This window comes from Stegostoma tigrinum, chromosome 19 (genome assembly GCF_030684315.1).
Source record: "Stegostoma tigrinum isolate sSteTig4 chromosome 19, sSteTig4.hap1, whole genome shotgun sequence".
NCBI classification, from domain to species: domain Eukaryota; kingdom Metazoa; phylum Chordata; class Chondrichthyes; order Orectolobiformes; family Stegostomatidae; genus Stegostoma; species Stegostoma tigrinum.
This window is the reverse complement of record NC_081372.1, coordinates 33,646,141-33,668,696: the sequence shown is the minus strand read 5'-3', so window position 1 is coordinate 33,668,696 and position 22,556 is coordinate 33,646,141. Positions and strand designations below refer to the sequence as shown.

General features: G+C 39.8%; 1 protein-coding gene across 8 annotated transcripts in view; it reads right to left on the bottom strand.

Moving 5' to 3' along the window:
• LOC125461299 (extracellular sulfatase Sulf-2-like) overlaps positions 1-22,556 on the bottom strand; it is a 299,570-nt gene that overhangs the window by 143,214 nt on the left and 133,800 nt on the right. The window contains exon 1 of one of the 8 annotated variants that reach the window (XM_059652809.1): positions 22,108-22,129. The exons of the other annotated variants lie outside the window; for them this stretch is intronic. The gene's annotated coding sequence lies outside the window, so the exon portion shown is untranslated. Of the gene's footprint in view, positions 1-22,107; positions 22,130-22,556 lie in introns of those variants that run through there. 8 annotated transcript variants of the gene reach the window in all.

Below are 22,556 nucleotides of genomic sequence, written 5' to 3'. Positions count from 1 at the left end.
AGCTGGTTCAAGCTGTTTAAAGCCCTCTTATTAAAAACAGTGCATGTGTGACATACCAGCTATGAAAGGAATGGAGCTGTCTGCATGCACAGGTAAGGGTTAGGTGTCTCTTCACACGATATGCAATTCTTCTCTACCTGCTAGGAAAAAGAAATGCATAATACAAGGGAGCACTCCAAGACCGGTGAGGTAGCGCACATCTGTGTATTGGCCCTTGCTGAAGAGAAATAGCTGAACTAGCAAGTGAGGAAACTGGACAATTCTGTGTAGGTGGAACACTTACAGCATGTTAAGGCACCATAATTAAGCCGAGTCTAGTCTATTCCAGTGTTGAGACAGGCCTTAATGGAGGTAGCTATGATACAGTTGTGAATAGACTTTTTTTTGAGGATTCTTGTTCAAAGGATTGGGAACAATGTTTCATTTGTAAATACTAATGGACATCTCGTTTGTTAAAGAATAGGGGTCATTAAAAGGATGTGGAGTCTTTTCTTTTGAAATGCCACTTTTGAAAATCAAAAAGACTTAAGCTAATTGGTTGGATAGATTTACTGGAGATCACATACCTGGGTTTATCGTTTTGGCTTTGACACTGTTTGAAGTTCAGCTTGCTGAGAAAGTGAAGCTACGCAAGCTCATTCTCTGCAGAAATCCAATTATCAAAAGGAAATCTCAAAACTCAACTACCTAGCTCCCAGAATCAGTGCTGAATTGAAAATTCTTAGTCATTTGTGAAATTATTCCTCTGGCAATTTAGGCTCACTAACACTGCACAGAGTATATCCTATAATATGCCAATGTTCACTATTTTACTGTCTCCCCCATTGTAGAATGTAACCCTTCGGTTGTAAACAAGTTATGAATCCTTGAATAATTTTATTTAGTGAATTTACTTCTTACCAAGCTCTAAGATCTGATCATCAGCAGTAACAGCTAGTTAGACATTTGTATCTTTAAAATCTTTTGTTAATCATTTCTGCATCTTTGCCCAAGTGATTTAAAAATAAAACTAGCTTATTGTTAACTTAAGAAATCTGGCAGGCTTATTTCAGACACCAGGCTCTATATAGTAAATTGTTTATTTAATTGGCAACTTATCTCCTTCTTAAATTTCCACTCTAACTGAATTCCAGGTGGGTTAAGGGTGTCAGTTCACACCTTCTAACATACTCATAACACATGGTAAAACTTTTTTGACTGAATCAATGTTTTTGTAACAACACTCCTGACATTAAATTGTGCTGCTCTCTCTCATTAATATTCATCATACACCTGGAGATTTTGCTAACCCCTCTCTTACCTAACACACTTTTGCCTAATCTGCACAGCTATAAGAGTTGGCTTAAACTGTGCAGGTGGTCTGCATGGAGAAATTTTGTTAAAAAAAAAGGTAATAATTTAGCAAGCTGTCCACAACGGTAAGTACGATGCAGTTACGGGGATCGGATGATAGCATGCTGCATAACTGTTTTAGGCATTAGCCAATTTAATACTTGATATCTCTAAAGCATTTGTTGCTGTGTACAACATGTAACACTCGAGTAATCCTTAACTATCTTCTAAAAGAAAAAACTCATTCACAGGAATGGCAGGAGATGGAAAGGGTCCTGTTGGAGGTGGCAACTATCTGGCATTAACGTAGCTCAAACATTACTCACCACCTCTTAGTCCAAGTCTTAGCTATGGTCCAAATCACCCATTTTGACACTGATCACTTCACCATTTGATCACTGTGCGATCAGTGAACATTCCCACTTCTGGCCTAATTTGGGGAGGTGGGGATAGTCAATGACAAAACAGCAGAGATGGTTCAGTCTAGAATACTACCCTGAGGAACATCTTCAATGAGGTCCTGTGGCTTAGATTATTGGACTCCAACAACCACAACCATCTTGCTTTCTGCTAGTTACGACTTCAATCAGAAGGGCCCCCACCACACTGATTCCCATTGATGCCAGTTTTGTGAGGGGTTCTTGATGCCACATTCAATCAAATTCTGCCCTGATGTCATTTTCACCTCACCTTTGAATGTTAGCTCATTTATCCATGTTTAGACAGAAGTGAAGTGGCCTCATGGGAATCCAAACTAAAGATCATTTTCACCTGTTATGAGAAAGTTAGAAAAGTGTGAACGGACACCCTTGTCCCACCTGGAATTCGGTGAAAGTAGAGTGGAAATTTATAAAGGAGATGAAGTTGCCCACTAGATAAATAATTTACGGTATAGAGCTTGGTGTCAGAAAGAAGCCTGCCAGGTTTAAGTTAACAATGAACTGGTTTTATTTTTAAACCGCTTGGGCAAAGATGCAGAAATGAGCAACAAAAGATTTTAAATATATAAATGTCTAGCCAGCTGTTACTGCTACTGATCAGATCTTAAAGCTTGGTAAGAAGTAAAGACACAATATTATTCAAAACTTGTTTGCAACTGAAGGGTTACATTCTACAATGTGAGAGACAGTGAAAGATTGAGCATTGGCATGTTATAAAATATACTCTGTGTCGCGTTAGTGGGCCAATTATTGCCAAGAACTATTTGTTAGCACCATTGATGGCATCTTCCAATAATCTGATGATGATTTAGAGTAGATAGATGGGGCAGTGACTGGCCAGATCAGTTTTGTTCTACTTTTTGTGATTAAATCATTTTTAAGGTAATTTTCCATATTGCTGGGCTGATGCCAGCATTGTAGCTGTACTGGTATAGCTGGGTTGGGGTTTGACTGCAGCCGCTTCTGGAACACAAATCTTCAAATTACTAGAGTAATATAAGGGCTCCTAGCCTGTACCTTCAGCTGCTTTTTGATGTAACATGGAGTCAACTGAATTGACTGAAGACTGGTATATGTCATGTTAGAGACCTCTGCAGGAAACCAAAATGAATTATCCACTCTGCACTTTGGGCTGAAGATGTTTGCAAATGCTTTGGCCTTGCCTTTGGCACTGATATGCTGGATTTCCCAAAACCCTGATTTTATTTCATACAGTAACTTGATGGGTGAGGACAAGGTAGCTGAAAATCTTTGCTAACCTCGGCAATATGAAACTCCAGAAATTGTAACCCCATAGTCTCATCTGTCTGCTTCTAGTCAATTGTCCACTTACTCTTGCGTGCCTGGACTACTGTAAAAATAGGTTAAATGTATTCTTTGATCCTCTTCAGGACTCAGTTTGCCTTCCCACTGGATTAAATAATGCTGTTGAAGCCCATTGCTGAACTATCCGGAAAGATCCACATAATATCATCACTGCAGCTAAATTTTTATGCCTAAAAAGAGGACCCCACTAATTCAAGATGAGCTATTAAAATTCAAAAGTGCAGAATGAATGAAGACCTTTTTTAAGGCAAAGTGTTTGAAGCTTTTAACTATGTTTGACTAAATTCTTCCAAGCAGGTATCATAAAAATATGCGTCAGTAAAAAGTTCAATACAGTTGTATACAGAGACTCATACAAGTGATCTCTGGAACCCTGGAAGCTGCATTGAATATCTCAAGCTACTTTCTACTGGAATACTCAAATACTAAGAAAGGTCACGTTTTTCCCACTGCACAAAAGTCCCTATTTTTGTAGAGTCATAGAGCTGTACAGCATGGAAACTTTGGTCCTATTCATTCATTCACGCCAACCAGATATCCTAAATTAATCTAGTCCCATTTGCCTGTATTTGGCCCATAACCATCTAAACCCTTCATATTCATTCACTCTTCTAGATGCCATTTAAATGTAGTAATTGTACCAGCCTCCAGTCTCTGGCAGCTCTTTCCATACATACACCACCCTGTGGAAGAAAACGTTGCCCCTTCAGTCCCTTCTAAATCTTTTCCCCCTATCCTTACACCTATGGTTTCTAGTTTTGGGCACCCCACCCCGAGGGGAAGACCTTGTCCATTCACCCTATCCACGTCCCTCATGATTTTATAAGTCTCCATAAGGTCACCCTCAGCCTCCAATGCTCCAGGGAAAATAGCCACAACCTATTCAGCCTCTCTCTAAAGCTGAAACCCTCCAACCCTGGTAACTTGTATACCCTTGTAAATCTTTTCTGAACCCTTTCAAATTTCAGAACGTCCTTCCTATAGCAGGGAAATCAGAATTGCACACGGTATACCAAAAGGGGCCTATCCAATGTCCTGTACACCTGCAACATGACCTTGTATATGTATCAAATTCAGCAAGGAGTCAGATATGTTGGAACCACAAAGAAACCTGTTCAATGCCACCCAGCAGGAAACGTTCACTCTGCTAAGGTAGACAGCGTATTCATAACTGCCGCTTCACTGTCAATGATGGAGATCCTTTCTGCCTTGTGTTATGCTTCACATTAATGAAAAAGTGCAGCCTCCATTAGGAATAGACCTCAGCAATAGCTCACAGACCACTTCTGACTCTCATAATTCATCAAGCAGATGTTGATTTGCATATTATAATTAAACTAAAACAAATATAGCAATGAAACAAAAAAAAACGTGCAGACATTTGTAGCTCGTAACAGAAATCGTTTTGCAACAATTGCTTTCTTGCCTACTGGCAGCCTCATTGTGTATGGTTAAAATTCATTTTACTAGTTATATTATTTACAATGTTGTATTTTGAAGGATATATAGATTCCAAATGATATCCTTTCACCAATCCTTTCAGACATAGCAGCTGCATAGTCACAATGAGCCAATGCAGCATCTTGCATATTATTGTGTGCGTGACAACTTCCTGCTGATTTGCTCTTGTGCTGTTACTGACTGGAGATGAAAAAAATAATTAGAAAAGATAATTAATAAAAAAGGAACATACCAGCACGGGGTAGAATGACTAGACTGTTCCAACACGACAGTTAGCATCCATCAAACCTTCAAATCCAAACACTAATCATGGCCATCATTCAGACCTTCCTCTCACAAGTAAATAAGTTTTACCAGTTCACTGTACAGAACTTCAAACTGAAAAGTGTAGTAAAACATAGGTCAAATACAAAATTTTAAATAACAAAACCGATTCCTTACATCACTAATGTTTCGAAGTCGAAGATTAACAGATTGTTAAATCACTGATCATTTCCATCATTATGGAAAGCCAAATTTCTGAAACATTACATTAAAAAATCCTGTCTGAGCGCAGATTACTAAAATCCAAGTGCTAAGCTGTGGTGTGTCTTTGTATACTAGAGATCCTACAACAAGCCACCAAATACTGGAAGAGTGCCAAAAACTCAATCAGAAACCTGCTGTTCACTTCTATTAGTAATCGAAGAATGGTATAGATGGACATTGGTCGTATTTTCATGAAGTAGCAACAAAAAAAAAAGTGCTGTGGGGTATTGCAGCAAAACCACAGGATGACAAGGTCAGTGAGAATGCTTTTAAAGAATTTAAACAAGAGCGACACATACTCATTATAAAACCAGTCACAGGCTGCAAGCCAAAAGCCGACAGTCTAAACTAAAAACAGGAAATGCTTGAAACACTCCACAGGTCAAGCACCAACTGTGAAGAGAAGAATGAAGTTAGCATTTCAGATTGATAACCTATAACCAGGCTTGGAAAGTATCAGCTTCTCAGAAAAATGTTGTTGTATTAACTATTAGCTTTAGAACTGTGCACAAATTTCATTCCTTCCTGTCCTTGAACCATCAAGGTTGAACAAAAATAATGGAAAGGACTGACAAAGATAAGAAAGAGTTACACGTCTGTCTTTCGTCATATATCACTGACTGTTTCGAAGTCCCATTCACATTCTAATTATTATTCATTCTGCCTTTAACGATACTACTTCCTATTTCCAAATTCTGTGGAGCAGTACCACAATTTCCTCACCTACTTGGCTAATCTATGTAATTTATACAGGTGACTCATTACTATCTTCTACTAACCAAATCTGAAATCAAGTTGGGATGCTGCAGTTGACAATGTTTTCACTCAATGTTATTGGCGGAATTCCAATCAAAACATTAACTGAATAACAAGACGCCCTTCATGTGAAGCCTAGTGACCGACCTTCTAAACAAAAGTATGCTAATTCTTGCTGCTCTGCTCAAAGGAAGCAAAATACAATTTTTGTAAATTTTGTTTAAAATCCTGCATCAACTTTTAGTTCCTAACAAACTTGAAAAATCAAACATCTTGGAGCATTTGGATTTGAATAAATGTTATCGTTAAATGGGTATCTGCCATTCTTAAAACAATCTTAAATTGATCAGACTTATATTGCAAATAATGTTACAAGACTATTTTCTGTAAAATGAGTAGAAAGAAACTTATATTGTATGAAATACAAAAAGGTAAATCTCCAAACTTCTGATCAACAAATTATATTAAATAACAATAAAAGGATTACAGCAAGTATGTTTTGACTTGTATCTGCACTCTGTTGACAGATAAAAATGACCAAAAACAAATTTTCTGTTGCGACAGAAACCATCAGTGCAGGTGTATTTTTCACTTTTGGTTTCAATTCCACCTGTAATATTTATTGCGAAATAAGTTTCCAAAAATGTATTTCCTGAAAATCATTATGTATTGGTCTGTTTTTGTTTTAAGAGATGTTCACGTGGGGAAATTTGTAGTAAAGAACTATTGCTGTGGCTTTTGTTCTGGCATTGATGGAGTAAAAATGCCTCAATCTGTATTTAACTTTCATTTATCCAAACACTTTGAACAGCACAAGATAAATAACTGAATAGAAAATGGTCTGTGTAGATTAAAAAAAATCAAAAACTGTTACGCTATATGCTAAACTGATTGATATAGAGCTATGTGACCATATCAAACATTGTTTGGACGTGCTATCTTCATGGACTTTAAAAACTTTAGGTCACACTCAGAGTGCACTTACTGACTATGTGATTAGTGTTATTGATAGTGTCAGCTCTCGTTATGTTAAGACTTGAGGTAATGTGCAGAGTCCAAACCTAGTTGGATTACCAACCAAATTTAGGCACAGGTTAAAAAGAGGGCTAAAATAACATCATTAAGGAGCACATTTACACTTTACCCTTAGATAGCAGTACCATCTGATTTGCTGAATAAATGTATGAGGTTTGTATTATATTGAATGATTGCTAATTTTGCAAAATTATTACCAAGTAATAAAGCAAAATATTGGCAGAACATTGTGACATGTATACATCCAACTCAAAGCCATTAGGCCCAGAGTTGTCTACAGAAGTCCAGCAAAGTTGAAATGTACTATGACAGAGAGAAAGAGTTGAAAAATATTGCCAACTAATTAACACCTCTAATTAGAATGTTCCCCATAGACTGTAATTACTGGCTAAAAAGATCTTTCCCCAACTGTTTTGATAAAGACACTTATTTAAAATAAGGTGTAGAGCTGGATGAACAAAGCAGGCCAAGCAGCAGAGGAGCTGCTGATGTTTTGGGTCGAGGCCCTTCTTCAGAAAAATGTTATTTTAAGTAACATGGAAGAATTTTTTGATTGTCGTTTATTTTTGAAGTTTAACTTGTAGTATGTCATGAATAATCAAACCAATGTTTATAAAATTGCCAGCGTGGAGATGGAGGGTTAGTTTTCAACCGAGTATACAATGTAATTGAAACTAGAATTGCCAAAGTGTGGTGTTGGAATGTCAACAGTTCAGCCATCAGCTTGAACACTACTTTTTGCCTCACACTCGTTTAAATGCAAAGCGAAGCACATACGTGACATCAGGACAAAGTAGGAATGTATAAAAGACTATGACACTGGTCTTCGTATTTGGTGCAGAAACTTAGGTAACTTTACAAAGGAGAGATAAATGGGCAGAACCTAATGCCTCCCCACTGTGGAAAGCAGGGTGCCAAGTTAAAATTTAAATTAGCTAGGCAGGTGATAAATTTGTCACATTCTTGCCTTCAACCCAATCATGTCTGTCGCATGAAGCCCCACGGACAGCAACACCAGCTAAAGCGCATAAGCAGGCATTTCATATCCACTCAAGAGCCATACCCCACTACTCCTTTATCAACAATGATAGGCAGTGCTTTGCCAAGCAGGAAGGAATATAACAAACAAGTCAGGGGTTAGTTGGGGAACAGTGGCAACGTGTCATACTCAGAGTTAATACTGAGGAGCGCAGTGAGCGCTGCCTAAAATGACATCATCATTCAAGCTTGGATGACATAATAGGTCTGGGTCTCAAAAGAGATAGTTCTATCATCCAGATCATCCCTTGGACATAGTAACAATTCCCACTGTACCAATCAAACTTGCACTTGGTTGCTGTAATGCAATAAACTACATCCTTTCTAAGGCAAACCACCTTTACTCATTAGACTACAAACAAGTTTTTCCTCTTCTACAGGACCAGATCAATCAGGCCCTTTAGACGTCAATTTCAAATGAGCATGGTGGCAGCACAACTACCTTACGTATCGTTCAACAAGGTGATTGTAGTGAGGACCTTTCATACAATATGGCGAGGAGCAGGGATAATTCAGGGGAGCTTGGAAGAAATTTTCAAACACAGCCCCAAGTTACTCACTAACAGTATGTGTGAAAGCAACCATTTAGAAAACTTTTGGAAGAGCAAGCAGTGTCAGATTCAACATGGCAAAATTTAGTCAAATGGTAGGAAACATTTGAAGCCTGTTAAGGGAAACACAGAAGGAAGTTTGAGCTAGATGCTGTATGGAGTTGGAGCATTTGTCAGTTACAGATTACAACAGGGGTCAGTGCCTTGAGAGAGAGGACCCAGGTCAGGGCTCAGCTCAAGAGTAGGCAGATATCAGAGGGTCGAGAGTGAAGGTGGAAATTGCTGGGCACTAGCCTTAAAAAAAAATGACAGTTGTGGTCTGAGAGAGCCAAAAGAAAACAGAGGACTTACTGCTCAAAGCAAGCACTGCTGCTGTTGTAAGGCATGGCTAGAGGAATGAAAATCCAGGGCCACAGAAGTAATTTTAAAATGATTTTACAGCATCGGGAATGTCACAAAGCCATATTCAAATGATAATGATGCAATTTAAAAGCCTGATCAAAAAAAGCTGATGGAAAAAAAAGTTAGGACACTCATGAATCTAAAGAGGAGTGTGGGAGAACTATTATTTAAATAATTTAGACAATAGCTTGAGTAATTCATCCAAGAAAAAAAGCTTTAAGGCAAGAGGGCTTATTAATAGCATTACAGAAGGCAAACATCATTTAGGGAAATCCATTAATGTAGCTAAATTCATTTCATAAAGGCACAAAGAGTCAGATTCATTCAGTAAAGTTGCAACGAGAACTGGATTTTATTTAAAGCTGAATGGAGTGGGCTTTATTCAGTAAATGATTTTCATTCTGTTTATTTGGGTCTGAAAGGCAGGAAACATCCTATATACTTGCAAAAAGATGGGAATCATACATTTTAATTATGTAAATGTGGAAAAACTGTCCAGAACAGCATAGTTACAGTTAGAATGTGGAAGTGAAGTTTTTACATAAAGGAAAATAAATACACTAAGTACATTAGGTAGACATTATTACAGAAATAATTTTGCCAACAAGATTTAGTTTCACAGGATGGCCAAATAGAACAGACAATTGAATGTACTGAAGAACAATTTTCAAGTTCCAAACTAGACAGTAAATCAAAAGCTGAACAAACGAACACACATGTTCAGTTTGGACTATAGCTGATAATGTTATAGTTTGACAAGGCATGAAGGAAGCAATGAATACTTTTTCTGAAATTCTACAACTGTTTAATCTTAGAAAAAAAATACAGACCTTGAAACAGTAAGATTTAAAAGAAGAATTCAGCATCCTGAAGATAATTTCCACAAGACCATAAAGTGGAAGTAAGGCCATTCGGCCCATCAAGTTCACTCTGCCATTTAAATCATGGCTGATTCATTCGTGATATGCAGATTTGACACAAAAATGCCACTTAAGCTTTGAAGTCAGAATTCGTAAGATTCAGCATTTTGCAGGCATTATGGATGAGTCTTTGTCAGATTTATTACAATTCAAAGAAGATACAACTTTGGAGAAATGCATTCATGAGTGAAGAAGAAATCTAAAAGCAACACAGATCAATGGAAGGGTCACTGGACCTGAAATGTTAACTCTGTTTTCTCCTTCACAGGTACTGCCGGACCTGCTGAGCTTTTCTAGCAACTTTGTTTTTGTTTCTGATTTACAGCATCTGCAGTTCTTTTGGTTTTTATACAAAGCAATTTTAAGAGGTCTGGAGGCAAGCACAACCCTAATCAAGTAATTTGCAATAATCCTAAAACTGAACAAGTAGGATAGAAAGCAGTCACTAAGACTCATCAACAGGGCTGGGAATAAAGGAAACCTCACAGGCAGAAGCAATGCCCAGATACTGAAAAAGAATGCTTCAGCTAAAAAAAAAAAGAGACAGAGACAGTGTAGTAATAATTCAAACAGATACGCAGACAAAGAATTTAATGAGGCAGTTTAGGTCAAAAATCTATGAAAGGTGAAAGGTAATCCAAGCCAAACATTTTAACAGGAAGATTTATTTGTTAACGAATGTCTCACACCACGAGCTTCTTATTTTCTGCAATAAACTTTGATTTGGCATCTCATGTATATCTTCTGGAAATTGAAGTACAGTTTCATTTACAAGAGTTTCTTTATTCACAGCACCTCGCTTTCCATCAGTAATCACTCAGGCCTACTTTTTAAGATCGGAAAGACAATCACTAACTTTCCCAGGGCAGAAATGGCTAGCACGAGGGGTCATAGTTTTAAGCTGGTTGGTGGAAAGTATCGCGGGGATGTCAGAGGCAGGTTCTTTACGCAGAGAGTTGTGAGAGCATGGAATGCGTTGCCAGCAGCAGTTGTGGAAGCAAGGTCATTGGGGTCATTTAAGAGACTGCTGGACATGTATATGGTCACAGAAATTTGAGGGTGCATACATGAGGATCAATGGTCGGCACAATATTGTGGGCTGAAGGGCCTGTTCTGTGCTGTACTGTTCTATGTTCTATGTTCTATGTATAGAAACTAACTACTGTACCTGTTGTTACATTTCCAGATAGCTTCTAACCTCCTTATTAAACTATTAGTCATTCTTTACTGATTAGAATATTCTGTCAATCTTCTGACCGGTCATGTATCTTTGCGCTATAGTATTGTCCTGAAGTTTACTATCTGGAGCAAATTAAATTAACTACAGATAATGGGATTCCCCCTTAAAATTTTCTCTTATTAAAATGTACCTTTGCCACATACGCAGAAATATTCTTTTACATGTCTTCCACTGCATTGTTATTGGCCTAATTCTTAAGCTGGCACTGCTTTCATGCCCTCAAAAATTGACAACATTAAATTTTAAAATACTGGTCTTGGATAGTTCAATGGGGAAGCCAGATCGGAGTCCAGACCTTTCTAAAGAAAAACATTGACTTTCACATAACATTGCTAAATTACCATCCCATGCACTCCAACGTGGCTTATCTCCACTAAAATTGCTGATGGGCAGAAAACTGAAGATTGAGCTTTCAATTCAGTAAAGGTGTTGACCTTGTAATGAAGTCCGGGGGATATTAAAAAATGTAAAGAGGTACTGTCTTATCAGGAGCAGCAAGCTCATGATAATGACCACAGCTATGCACAGAGATCAACACATTTGTGTCAGGGGCATTAGGTATGGTATGCAATCTTAATAGGAAAGCCATGGTCATTCAATAAGCAGGTCAGCAGTGCTGATATATTGTATGCACACCTAAAGAAGTCATATGAACAAATTGCAGGAATCTCATCCCTTTGCAGATCAGTCACCAATACTTTACTCAGACAACTTGATGAGGAATGCCATAAAATAATGGCTTTCAGACGTTGCACAGTGAGTAACAGAATTAACAGTCCTCAAGTTATCAGCTTACCAATCTTCCAAGTCTGTCAAGAATGCATTCTCGCAGAGTAGTGAAACTATCAAAAAACCCTACATTTATGAATACAGAGCCAAGTCGGTAGTAGTAAATGTAATTATGCATATGAATGCATTAATAACGGAAAAAGAGCTTGGGGAGATGCTGTCTAGGCTCAGGCTTTTAAAAGGGCTAACACTGGTAAGTGCACTGAATATCACTCTGTGTGACAATCTTGTCACATTTCTTGGCTGGAACAGTGCTGGACCTCAAAAGGAGATAGATTTACCATCCAAATCTCTCTCAGTCCCCCAAAGTAAGTGGCACCTATTTGCTTTCATGCAGTACACCTGTTTAAAAAAGGTAAAAGCCTCAGTTTCCCACTACTACATAAAAATGAGGATGGTGACAGTAAATTCAGCTGTCATATCATTCTCTAAGGTGACTATGGTGAGGATCCATGATATAACTTGAGAGAGGCAACATCCAACTGCAATTCCTGCTGACTCCATCCTCATAATATTGTTCCTACAACTGTCGTCCGTGGCATCAGATCAGTGACGTTCTTGGGTTTCAAACAGATGTGTCAAACCGACAGCAGTAATGGACTCTATAACAGATCTGATGTTATACAGGGCAGAGCATGGAGACTTCGACCGACAACTCTTACAGCGCAGTACCTCTGCCTAGGAGTTCTTAATCCTGACAAAGCCAACTGCTGCGTAGTAACTTAGCAGGCTTTGCCCAATTTTGGGAATTTGGGGCTATTGACTACAATCCAGTTTAAGGTAGAGCCTCTGTCACCTCCATTAAGAAACCATATTGGTACATTAACAGCACTTGTCTTATTTAATTCTTTTATATATAGTAAAATTTGTCTTTCTAAAAGAAAGAAAGACATTTTGCAGCATAGTTCTGTCCGTTAAAACATAGTATTTGGAAATCCTTTTAAATGTCAATGGCCCTGAACTGGTTTATTATTGGCTACATTTTCAAAAGTGTCATAATTGTATGTCAAGTGCTTGAGGCACTCCGAAGTCAAAAATGTATTAAAGTAAGTGCAAGTTTTTATTTCCTTTACATTACTGAATTATTTTTATTTTCTTAAATATCAGCCATTGCTTAGTTGATTAAACTCTTGCCCAAGTTACATGCTGCTGGGTTCAAGTCCCAGCATAACAAGGCTTGAATGGGGCAAAAACAAAATCAAGGCTGACACGCCAGTGCAGTATTGATGAAGCGCCGCACTTTTGGAGGTGTTGTCTTTTTAATATGGCAAAAAGAAAAATCAAGGCCTCATCTGCCCGTTTCATTGAAATAACGCTGTGGGATCGTTTGCGTTCAAAGTAGCGCAGTGGTGTCATCCTGGGAGGCTGATTAAACTTCAGTAGTAATTCATAAGCTGAGACATTTCTTCTGGTCATCATGGTAAGTTCCTAATGAAAACCAAAAGAACTGCGGACGCTGTAAATAAGGAATAAAAACAGAAGCTGCTGGAAAAGCTCAGCAAGTCTGAGTTCTGAGTTGAGGAAGGGTCAATGGATCCAAAACATTTACTCTGATTATTTTTTTCTGCACAGATGCTGCCAGACTTGCTAAGCTTTTCCAACTTCAGTTTTTGTCATTGCTCAGTTCCTATAGCATAAATTCATAAAAGCATATATGTCAGAGACATCATTGATAATAAACTGTTAATTTAAAATGTGCAAAATTGCATTTGTGACCATGTTTGAAACTTTCTTTTATGCTTTCATGCAGCTCTCTTTGCACTACACAGTTTTTGTGTTTTAACACAAGAAAAATGCAACGGCCGTAATGGGTTACGAATACAATAGTGACAAAAATGTATCTACAGGAATTATTTTGTAATCTTCAATTCAAAAGTAAGTAGGATTCCCTGGGTGTTTGTATGTTTTTGGGCATATCATCCCCGCCTCAGTCAGCAACTGTATTCACGCCTCACCATAGCACTTGATGGCCAAGTTCTGTCTGTAATAATCGTAGACAAACAGATCCATTATCAAGCTGCAAACCCTTGCAACACAGGCTGTAAGACTCAATGATTTCTGGTCAACCGTGTCAACATTGGAACTTCTGTCATCTCAGTCCATCATTTTACTTGCATGTTGTAGTCTGAAGCTATGTTACCACAGCAATGCAGAGTGTAACTGAACTACAATGCCACAAAGATTTGACTTTACGACCAAAATGCATGAGTTTTCACTGCTTTTTACCCAATTATTAACAGTACCTGAACCGGATCATTACTGCAAAATGCAGATTTTGCATTTGATTATTGTTAGTGCTGATACAAAATGGTACTGCAACAAATTTAGCTGATGCTGAATACAAAATTTAGTCTGCTGCCTCAGTAACCTTTTTCTACATTCAATTATGTTCATTTACAAACAAACGCTGTCAGAAGATGATTAGTACAATCCAAAGGAAACTCTTTCTAGAAGAGGTTCTTTTACTCATGAAAGCATCACTAATTTATAAACAGAATATATATAACATTATTACGGCACTTGCTGCATTAAAACACAAGCACTATTTTCTTCAACATTTGGGTAGGAGAACCATAACTTTGTCTCTACAACAATCAGGAACCAGTGATTCACCCATGCATTTGCAAAGAAGCTGCAATTAAGTGAGGATAATCTTCATGAATTCAATGTCAGTGAATATATAGACTGGAAGAATATGAAAGCAATGGAAAAGATGTAGCAAGAATTCACTAGGGTATGACTAAGGACAAGGGATGAGGAGTTAAGGTTTTCGAAAGTGACATTTTAATTTTTGTTCCACTGATATCCAACTGTCTCAGACTAGTTGAGCAATAGCCTGACATCATCTGCAAGGCATGATTCTGCAAGTATGACTATGTTCCAGACACCACCACCACCACCATCCCTGGATATGTCCTGTCCAAAAAGCAGGATAGACCCAGCAGAGGGAGTGGCACAGTGGTATACACAGTCAGGAGGGCATTGCTCTAGGAGTCCTCAACATTGACTCTGGACCCCATGATGTCTCATGGCTTCAGGGTAAACACGGACAAGGAAACCTCCTGCTGATTACCACATACCAACGCCCCTCAGCCAACAAACTGGTACTCAATGTTGAGCAACATTTGGAGGAAGCACTGAGGGTGGCAAGGGCACAAAATGAACTTTGGGTGGGGAATTTCAACGTCCACCAACACGAGTGGTCCAGCAGCAGTAGAAATGATCAGCTGGTCAGGTCCTGAAAGGACATAGCTGCTAGACTGGGTCTGTGGCAGGTGCTGAGGAAACAAACAAGGAAAAACATACTTGAACTCATCCTTCCCAATGTGCCAGCTGCAGTTGCACCTGTCCACACAGTATCAGTAGGAGAGAGTGACCATCACACAGTCCTTGTGGAGATGAAGTCCCGGCTTCACATTGAGAATAACTTCCAGTGACACCCAGTTTGGGTTCTGCCAGGGCCACTGAGCTCCCGACACCATTACAGCTTTGGTCCAAACGTGGACAAACAAGTTGAATTCCAGCAGTAAGGTGAGAGTGACGACCTTTGACATTATGGGCACTTGGGCACTCAGCCTCAAGGCAGGAGAGGGCAAAGTGATCAGGGGCTGTGTCAATAATCATAAAGAGGCACAGGAGCAGCAGACACGTAGGTGGCAGTCAACTGACTGACTGATTGACTGAGGCCCAGCCTCCTGCTGAACCTAATCAGACAGCCTGGAAGAGAACTGCCCAGAATCCTGAGTGATGTATGCACATCTCCCTAACTGTGTTAATCCCTGTAATAGCCAAAGTGGAGCAATAGAACAGATTGTGGCCCACTACTCAGGCTGCAGTGGCATGGATTCCTTGTCCAAGAATATTTGAACGGACCATGAGAGTGACCACTTCCTTGGACAGGTGTCAGATACTGTCCTTGACTCATTGTGCAGGGACCCCCTGACTGATGAATGCCTCCACAGACTTCAGTGAGGGTTACTCCCTGATAACTGTAGGAAGTGCTGCTTGCTTGCAGCGTGTTTGCCATAAGCTGCTGGCACATGAAGGTATAAGACTGACACAGCACACTGCCTTATAGCAAGATGACTGACCCCTCTTCACTGATGATTGCTGATAAGCTGCACATAGTCACTTGGCTGTGCCAGTAGGCAAGGGAAGGAGGAAAGCCAGTAGCCTCCAGGTAGATGTTAAGTGAGCACTGACAGAGCAAGTGAGCAGCCTGGTCTAATCTGTGAGCTCTACGATGATGCCTACATGCAAGGTGTCCTTGCAACAGCCTTTCAATGACAGTTTCCAGTGAAAGGCACAATTGCACTTCCTAAGTTTCCTATAAGCGGATGGAAGAGGTGCCATGGTGATCCTTAGAGTTTGGTAATTAATATCAATGGACAAGAGGTGCATGTAGCTTGGTCACACCCAGAGATGGTGAACAGCTGATGAATTATTCATTTATCATCACTTGCATTTTACAGAGACTAACATAGTAAGAATCAGCAAAAAGCTTCAACAGTCACCACAATCCGGTTATGTTTGAATAGTTTAACAACAGAGAGAACAGATATGACTGAAAGAGAATAGTTTAATGAAAAGGATAAGAGATAACCGAAAGACCATCCAGAGCCAGTTCACCAATGACACCCATACCTCCATCGCCTCACCAACTGCATTGAGCCCAATGGCAGAGTTGCCACTGGGCCCAACTCGCCAATTCTGGGACTCAGGCTGAATCCACACTCGTCGCGCAACCAGGAGTCCCCGACTCTGCTAACATCTCAATAACACAAGGAGTCCCATTTCTGGGCCTACTGCAACAAGTTGTCCCTGGCTCTGCTGCTAGACCAGGCTGCTACTGCCGTCTCACCAACAGTCCCATTCTGGATCTCCTCCTTTGAGGCATTACCTTGTCAGCACAGCCATCTTTAAACATGTGCTGCCACCACTGCCTCTGATTGCTGGAGGAGCTTTTCTGCCATTGCCACCACCAGGAGAATGGCCTTGCTACTGACTCCACCACCTCCAGTTCCCACGAGGGCCCGCATCTGCTGCCACTTCAATCTGCCAGGCAGAGCCGCCATTCCACACACATCCACTCTAGCTGCTTCAGCAATTTCATGGGCTAACCCGCCACAAAAGGCTCCAAAAGATAAGAAAAACTCGAGAAAAAGACCAGAAGTATAAGGGAAAAACAAACAAAGCATGCGGGAGTTGATGAGCCTTGGGCAAGAGCCCACTCAACCCTGCTACTTTGCTGCCATCATGCAACTTGGAGGATGTTTGCAGCTGGCAAGTTGAACTTGCCAGGCACCACTCCCAACTGTTGAGAATTCGTGGTGTCTAGTTTGCTCACAGCAGGTGATACCATAGGAGGTTGCATATTAGTAAGGCTAGATGTGTAGTTAATAAGGTTTTTAACAAGCCATGGTCCCCCTTCATGAGGAACTCACTGCTGTCCTGTGAGAAGCTCACCTCAATGCCTGGTATTTAGTTAAAAGATGCGACAAGTTGGTCCCAACATTGAAATTGGCCTCATTGGATTTCTTGTGTGATTCTGCCATAATTCTCACCACACCCCATTTCATTCATGCCCCAATAAAATTCTGTCTGGAGTGTGAGCAAGAGAGTGGAGCTGAATAGCTAGTTCATGCAAAAAAAAAATGTCCTCTGGGCTTTTGACCTATTTGTAACATTGTGATTCCACGTTGATTAGCTGCAGTTCAACCCAGACTGATGAAACAAGTCAAGAGTTTCATAGCAATTCACGTGTAAAACTACCATGCAATATTAGTCTTCCAGAATATAGACACCTTTGCTCACAAATAGATTATGCAGGAAAGTTCTTAATGCTCCTGTTTGTAATTGCCATTGTAAAATTGTGTCGAATCATGTGTGTTTGAATTTATTTTGATTTGGCAACCCTAAAATGCATATTGTTGCAAATCTGGTAACATCCCTGGAGTACCAATATTCAATTGCAAATGAATATGGACTTGGAACAAAAGCACAACAGCTCCTTCCATGTGACCAAGAAGTAAGCATCACTATTCGATCATAGAAAAAAAACAAACAAACAAATGCCATCATATTAGTATATAGGCAGTGGTTGCTATTTCCCAGGACAACGATCAACAGTGAAAGTCAAACAATGTTACTGAAGGTGGAAAATGTGGATTTCTGTGAGTGCTCTGGTCAGGCCCAGCAGCTAGGGTGTCAAAGCATACACAAAATGATGCAGGATCAACTATTTAGAAATGGAAGGCGCATGATATAACTTGAGTACGAAATGGGGAAGGCCACTGTCACATTGTTTGATGGTGCCAAAACACATTATTTCACCCTGTAAACCTTTTATGTGGAATACAAGCACATTCTTTACTACCTCCGAAGGACAATACCAAGTCTTAGTATTGCAATCACTGGGTAAGAACCCAGTCATTAGCCCATCAGAGTGTTGTGGCTTTTGCCTAGTTAATATCATTAAGTTGTAATTGACAATAAACATTTATAATAAACTGTGCTCATTTGAACCTTGGCAGAAATCAGGCACAGGCTGTTCAGCATTAGCTGCCCCGAAGTGTAATAAAGCCACCACTTAACTCTTCAAACTGGATTCGGAGTGTGAAACAGTATGAGACAGTATTTCTGATAACAAAGTGTGAAGGTGGATTGAACACAGCAGGCCAAGCAGAATCTCAGGAGCACAAAAGCTGACGTTTTGGGCCTAGACCCTTCTTCAGAGAGGGGGATGGGGAGAGGGTTCTGAAATAAATAGGGAGAGAAGGGGATGAAGACCAAAGATGGAGAGAAAAGAAGATAGGTGGAGAGGAGAGTATAGGTGGGGAGGTGGGGAGGTAGGGAGGGGATAGGTCAGTCCAGGGAAGACAGACAGGTCAAGGAGGCGGGATGAGGTTAGTAGGTAGGAAATGGAGGTGCACCTTGAGGTGGGAGGAGGGGATGGGTGAGGGGAAGAACAGGTTAGGGAGGCGGGGACGAGCTGGGCTGGTTTTGGGATGCGGTGGGGGAAGGGGAGATTTTGAAGCTGGTGAAGTCCACATTGATACCATTGGGCTGCAGGGTTCCCAAGGGGAATACGAGTTGCTGTTCCTGCAACCTTCGGGTGGCATCATTGTGGCACTGCAGGAGGCCCATGATGGACATGTCGTCTGAGGAATGGGAGGGGGAGTTGAAATGGTTTGTGACTGGGAGGTGCAGTTGTTTGCTGCTTCACACTTTGTTATCTTGGATTCTCCAGCATCTGCAGTTCCCATTATCTCTGAGACAGTATTTCTCGTACCTTTCATTCATCCACAAAATCTTGAACAATGCAATTAACAGTTCAAATAACTGAAATGTTGATCATCAACATTTTACATGTTGGCGTTGACATGCTATATGGATTATAATTACTGCCTTCAGACTGGTAGTTGTGGAGGGTAACACACATCTGGCAGACTGGAATTTTGATAACCATAATGCTTTACTGCAGATTGCACTGAGGGGCTCTGCAAGCTTAGAATCATGAACAGTGTCCTGCCCATCCCCCATCACCATGCTCGAGGCATTTCTTAATATACTCTAGCAATTCCTCTGCATTTCAGAAAGATCCAATTTTTGTTTAACAGCTGAAAATATAATTTGAAAACCTAACACTGGCAGAGCTGAATTTATACCAAAGCTGCACAAATTCAAACACGCGAGGCAAGTCTCCTGAAGAGAAATTTATGTCAGAGCTTCATTGCATTCAGGAATCACATTCACATTTCACTTGAGTTACACTGCCACTTCCTTCTGGATAGGCACCATAACTTCACCATGGATAGGAAAATAGTTGGCGAGAATGATAGAAATGCACAGCTCAAAAAAATTGGCCAGGCTATTTTCGTGCATTTTTTTGAAACTATTATCTATTTTGCCACATTCCCTTGTAGTTTCCACATACCCTTTTACAGATTTCTTTCAGGTATTTATCAAGCTCCTTTTGAACAAATTGTTATGTATTCTGATTCAAAGGCAAAAGAACAAAATCTAACCTTTTCCTTTGTCCTTTTACTGGTCCTGTATCAGTCATGGATCTTAATACTTCGATGTTTCATAGCCAATGCAGCAGGAAACCATGTAGATGTTATTCTGAAAACTATTTGGTCGGCCTCAATCCAAAACCGCTGTTAGCATCATTCATTTTGAAGGTAGCAGACAACTCTCTACTGCTTAAAAAAAGGTCTTAGGATTTTACTATGTACAGAATTGCAGGGTGGAACCCACAAATTAACAGCAAACAAGCAGAATTCTCCTGGAAGCACTTTACTATGAAATGCCTTGCACAACACCGTAATGAACACAGTTAGTAATTGTGTCCAGTCAGGATTCTACCTTCTCAAAGAATCTGCTCAAAATCCTGACATATAACAGGGCTTTATACAATTGAACTGTGATTACACTTTACCCATGAAAGATAAACACAATCAGACCTGCTTCAATTTGTAAAAAATGTATAATTAAAATAGTATACCTTTTTAATGAACATTTTTCATCCCATTACTAACAAATGAAATCATCTAAAACCTAATCAATCATTCTTAAATGAATCATTCATGGAAAAAAAATCTGCAGAAAAAGGGATAATTTCTGGAAGGCAGAGGATAGCCAGTAAAATGGAAATACTTCATGTTTTGCATCAGGAAATTCCTGGGAGATACGCCAGGAACAGCAAGAACATCAGCTGGTGCTACAATCCAGTGTTCAATTGATGCTTCATCCAGACATTGCTTCCAATAAGTTACTTAGTTGGGAGCAATTTTAAATATAATTTGGCACACCAGAGAATCCTTTAAGCATGTTAGTAATCCTGCCTGGCCTTTCTGTCTTTTATAAACTGGGACTTTTCCAGTTCTAATGAAACCCTAAAAGCAGACTGGAAGTTTAGGGTTATTGTTAGCAGTATTCATGGATTGTGAAATGAAACAGTCATAAGACTTCAAAAAAATGCATCATCACTCTCTCACACTTTTACCACCACATATTCTTCTTTCCACCTGACAACTTACTCATTCACATTGAATAATTGTAAGCTTTTGTCAGGTCTGCACAAGATTTTAGTTCAGTTTTGAATTCATTCATACACTTCGTCTCATTTGTTCTCACATTCAAATGAAACACCAGGTGGCACCATGACTGCAGTTAAAGAAAGCCTCTTAGGGCTCTGGAGAAGTTAAAAGTTAGAAACAATCCTGATTTGAATTTCTCTCAGTTTACGGATACCTTGAAATCAATATGACAACAATTTGAAAAACTCAATGTAATGCACACTTAAACCACATAAAAGCAGACATCAAGTGCACATGAACATTCATAACATGCTCATAATGACTGTCTATTCTTCCATTATTAATTCATAGATCATAGAATCCCTCCAGTGTAGAAACAGGCCCTTCAGCCCAACAAATCCATATCGGCCTTCACAGCATCCCACCCAGACCCATCCCCGTAATCTACACATCCCTGAACACTATGGGCAATTTAACGCGGCCAATCCACCAAGTTTGCACATCTTTGGACTGTGGGAGGAAACCAACGCAGTCATGGGGAGAACGTGAAAACTCTACACAGTTGCCCGAGGGTGAAATCAAACCTGGGGTCCTGGCACTGTGAGGCATCAGTGCTAACCACTGAGCCACCATGCTGCCCCCAATTCACTTGGAAAAGAATTTTTAAAAAAAATCTAATGGTGCACAAGGAGAACAGTATCCATCAATGGCCTGCAGTTTTAGAAGGAGGTTGGGAGGAGCAGTTCTCCTACCCCTGGCTCCACAATAAAAGGTAAATGCAACACTTTGGGTGGTTGCTTCCTGCAGTCCCGAAGGACTGTTGCTTTGGCAGCTAAGAGCTTGAAGACTGCATGGGCTTATACACACTGGTCATTCAAAGTCTAATTTCACAGGTGGGCCTGAAATCGCTTTAGTGGCATGAGGCCAATGATTGGTTCTGGTTTTAGGTATGCATATCAGACTCTGCAGGCTAGCCCTAAGCAATATGGTAGGTAATACAGTGTGGGCTTAAAACATGTCTGCACACACTGTTCTGTGTCCAATAGCAGCTATAAATAGGGCACACAGATTTCTATAACTCTATTCAAACTGTATAAACAACTTTATAGCACCGATCCTCACTTTTTGTACGTTTCCACGAGTCCAAGTGTTTGAATGTTGAGCCCACATTACATCCCCAGATCCGACAGTAAATTCATTGCAAGAGAAACAATTAAATACATATTTTTGAAGACAGTTTTCACTTACTGTTACAGCATTAAGATTCAAAGCAGGCTGCATTTCCTGAGGCCTCATTTCAAATATAATAATCTGCTTCAGATCTTTTTCTTTGCTTTCATCAGGATAGTTGGTGTGAGATGCATTTGAGTACAGACATGAAATCTATTTAGAAATGGAGGGTTTGATTTAGTAGGTCCTTGTACTGCTCTTTCTCTACATAAATTTCACAAGAATCTGTCAAAGCCTCCAGGTGGATGCATTCACAGATGACCTTTGCTTCTGGATCAGCATTACAATGAGTTAAAATCTAGCTAGAGACATCAGCTGTTGGCAGTGATTCCCTAGTGTCACTTTCAACAATTAATTGTTCAGTCTTATCCATTTTCTCAATGAACCTCCCATCTAAAACCACATCAATGGTCATAAAAAGGGGATGTATGAATTTGTCCAGAAACTGCATTGCGCATATTAACTAC